The sequence below is a fragment of the Salvelinus sp. IW2-2015 genome, linkage group LG17 (genome assembly GCF_002910315.2).
Source record: "Salvelinus sp. IW2-2015 linkage group LG17, ASM291031v2, whole genome shotgun sequence".
In the NCBI taxonomy this organism is placed as follows: Eukaryota; Metazoa; Chordata; class Actinopteri; order Salmoniformes; family Salmonidae; genus Salvelinus; species Salvelinus sp. IW2-2015.
The window spans coordinates 2,735,114-2,739,489 of record NC_036857.1 but is presented as its reverse complement, the minus strand read 5'-3'; positions in this window follow the sequence as shown (position 1 = coordinate 2,739,489).

Below are 4,376 nucleotides of genomic sequence, written 5' to 3'. Positions count from 1 at the left end.
CTACGAGGGGGCAGGTTGGCCAAGCTGGGGCCTGGGCAGAGAGGAGGGGCAGGTTGGCGCAAGCTGGGGGCCTGGAGGAAGGCAGTGGAGCTGGGCGAGGAGAGGAGGGCAGGATGCAGAAGTGGGGCCCGGGGGGACAGGTGTCAAGTTGGGGCCTGGCGGCGAGAGGAGGGGGCAGGTTGGCCAAGCTGGGGCCTGGGGCGCAGAGGAGGGGCAGGTTGGCGCAAGGCTGGGGCCTGAGGGCGAGAGGAGCCCCAGCTTGGCCAACCTGCCCCCTCCTCTCTCCCCAGGCCCCAGCTTGGCCAACCTGCCCCTCCTCTCTCGCCAGGCCCCAGCTTGGCCAACCTGCCCCTCCTCTCTCCCCAGGCCCCAGCTTGGCCAACCTGCCCCTCCTCTCTCCCCAGGCCCCAGCTTGGCCAACCTGCCCCTCCTCTCTCCCCAGGCTCCAGCTTGGCCAACCTGCCCCTCTTCTCTCCAGGACACACACCCGCCATGGGGTTTATGGTCCCCAAGCCTCTAATCCTCCGCCTATTTTTGCTCACTATACCTGATTGGCTTTATATATGGCTCAGTATGTGTCCAGAGCCCATAGAGAGAACCAGTATGACCATGTGGGCTGTTTATTACTGTAAATATTCACTGTAGTATGGCTGGGTATTACTGGAACACTGTACTCTGGCTGGGTATTAAATCAAATCAAATTTTATTGGTCACATACACATGGTTAGCAGATGTTAATGCGAGTGTAGCGAAATGCTTGTGCTTCTAGTTCCGACCGTGCAGTAATATCTAACAAGTAATCTAACAATTTCACAACAACTACCTTATACACACAAGTGTAAAGGAATGAATAAGAATATGTACATATAAATAWATGGATGAGCGATGGCCGAACGGCATAGGCAATAAATATATGGATGAGCGATGGCCGAACTGCATAGGCAAGATGCAGTAGATGGTATAGAGTACAGTATATACATATGAGATGAGTMATGTAGGGTATGTAAACATTATATAAAGTGCCATTRTTTAAAGTGACTAGTGATACATTTATTACATCCCATTTTTAATTATTAAAGTGGCTAGAGATTTGAGTCTGTATGTTGGCAGCAGCCTCTCAATGTTAGTGATGGCTGTTTAACAGTCTGATGGCCTTGAGATAGAAGCTGTTTTTCAGTCTCTGGGTCCCAGCTTTGATGCACCTGTACTCACCTCGCCTWCYGGATGATAGCGGGATGAACAGGCAGTGTCTCGGGTGGTTGTTGTCCTTGATGATCTTTTTGGCCTTCCTGTGACATCGGGTGGTGTAGGTGTCCTGGAGGGCAAGTAGTTTGCCCCCGGTGATGCGTTGTGCAGACCTCACTACCCTCTGGAGAGCCTTGCGGTTGTGGGCGGAGCAGTTGCCATACCAGGCRGTGATACAGCYCGACAGGATGCTCTCGATTGTGCATCTGTAAAAGTTTGTGAGTGTTTTAGGTGACAAGCCAAATTTCTTCAGCCTCCTGAGGTTGAAGAGGCGCTATTGCGCCTTCTTCATCATGCTGTCTGTGTGGATGGACCATTTCAGTTTGTCCGTGATGTGTACGCCGAGGAACTTAAAAYGTTCCACCTTCTCCACTACTGTCCCGTCGATGTGGATAGGGTGGTGCTCCCTCTGCTGTTTCCTGAAGTCCACGATCATCTCCTTTGTTTTGTTGACGTTGAGTGTGAGGTTAATTTCCTGACACCACACTCCAAGGGCCTTCACCTCCTCCCTGTAGGCCGTCTTGTCGTTGTTGGTAATCAAGCCTACCACTGAAGTGTCGTCTGCAAACTTGATGATTGAGTTGGAGGCGTGCMYRGCCACGCAGTCATGGGTGAACAGGGAGTACAGGAGAGGGCTGAGAACGCACCCTTGTGGGGCCCCAGTGTTGAGGATTAGCGGGGTGGAGATTGTTTCCTACACTCACCCCATGGGGGCGGCCCGTCAGAAAGTCCAGGACCCAGTTGCACAGGGCGTGGTCGAGACCCAGGGTCTTGAGCTTAATGACGAGTTTGGAGGGTACTATGGTGTTAAATGCTGAGCTGTAGTCGATGAACAGCATTCTTACATAGGTATTCCTCTTGTCCAGATGGGTTAGGGCAGTGTGCAGTGCGATTGCGATTGCGTCGTCTGTGGACCTTTTGGGGCGGTAAGCAAATTGGAGTGGGTCTAGGGTGTCAGTTAGGGTGGAGGTGACATGATCCTTGACTAGTCTCTCAAAGCACTTCATGATGACGGAAGTGAGTGCTATGGGGCGATAGTCGTTTAGCTCAGTTACCGTAGCTTTCTTGGGAACAGGAACAATGGTGGCCCTCATGAAGCATGTGGGAACAGCAGACTGGGATAGGGATTGATTGAATATGTCCGTAAACACACCAGCCAGCTGGTCTGCGCATGCTCTGAGGACGCGGCTAAGGATGCCATCTGGGCTGGCAGCCTTGCGAGGGTTAACGCGTTTAAATGTTTTGGTCACGTTGGCTGCGGTGAAGGAGAGTCCGCAGGTTTTGGTATCGGGCCCTGTCAGTGGCACTGTATTGTTCTCAAAGCGAGCAAAGAAGTTGTTTAGTTTGTCTGGGAGCAAGACATCGGGGTCTGCGACGGGTCTGGTTTTCTTTTTGTAGTTACTGTGAATGCTCACGGTACTATGGCTTGGTATTACTGGAACACTGTATATGCGTACGGTGTAAACAGTCTGCGTGTTGACTTTCGGACTGTAGTCTGTGTTTAGGCATACAGTGTAAACAGTCTGCATGTTTACTTTCGGACTGTAGTCTGTGTTATGAGTACGGTGTAAACAGTCTGCGTGTTGACTTTCGGACTGTAGTCTGTGTTATGCATACAGTGTAAACAGTCTGCATGTTTACTTTCGGACTGTAGTCTGTGTTATGCATACGGTGTAAACAGTCTGCGTGTTGACTTTCGGACTGTAGTCTGTGTTATGCATACGGTGTAACAGTCTGCGTGTTGACTTTCGGACTGTAGTCTGTGTTATGCATACGGTGTAAACAGTTGCGTGTTGACTTTCGGACTGTAGTCTGTGTTATGCATACGGTGTAAACAGTCTGCGTGTTGATTTCGGACTGTAGTCTGTGTTATGCATACGGTGTAAACAGTCTGCGTGTTTACTTTCGGACTGTAGTCTGTGTTATGCATACGGTGTAAACAGTCTGTGTGAGTCTTCTGTTCTTCAGAAGAAATTCTTGAGAACGATGCTCAGTAGATCTGATCCTTTGACAGGTTTGTGGAGGGGGGAGTTTGTGCAACAGCTGGAGTTCTCTTTCTGTTTCCCAAGAACTGATTTGTAGGAGTGGTGTACGGAAATGAGCATGTACACTGAGTGAACAAAACAAGAATAACACATTACTAATATTGAGTTGCACAAACCCTCAGAACAGGCTCTACAAGGTGTCGAAAGTGTTCCACAGGGATGTTGGCACATACCCGTTCAAAGGCCACTTTTGTCTTTTGTCTTGCCTATTCACTCTCTGAATGCCACACATACACAATCCATTTCTCAACTGTCTCAAGGCTTAAAAATCCTTCTTTAACCTGTCTCCTCCCCTTCATCTACACTGATTGAAGTGGATTTAACAAGTGACACCAATAAGGGATCATAGTTTTCACCTGGATTCACCTGGTTAGTCTATGTCATGGAAAGAGCAGGTGTTCTTAATGTTTTGTACACTCAGTGTAGCTGTGCTGTAGTTGTCACTAATGGGTCATAAACTACGGTCAGAGTGGTAGAGAAATAGTATAAGATGAGCAGCACTGTTAACACAACAGTAACACCAGCATTTCACTGTTATTTGCTATGTATGAATTTCAGTGGAGTCTGGTGGGAGGCTGCTATAGGAGGACGGACTCATTGTAATGGCTGGATTGGAACATTGAAACAGAGTCAAAAAGTCGTTTCCACATGTTTGATACTGTTCCATGTGTTCCATTCCAGCCATTACAATGAGTCCGTCCTCCTATAGCTCCTGCACCAGCCGCCACTGATCAAATTAACTCCAATTTTATTGGTCACACACACATGGTTAGCAGATGTTAATGTGAGTGTAGCGAAATGCTTGTGCTTCTAGTTCCGACCATGCAGTAATATCTAACAAGTAATCTAACAATTTCCAACAACTACCTTATACACACCAGTGTAAAAGAATGAATAAGAATATGTACATATAAATATATGGATGAGCGATGGCCGAATGGCATAGGCAAGATGCAGTAGATGGTATAGAGTACAGTATATACATATGAGATGAGTCATGTAGGGTATGTAAACATTATATAAAGTGCCATTGTTTAAAGTGATTAGTGATACATTTATTACATCCCATTTTTAATATTAAGTGGC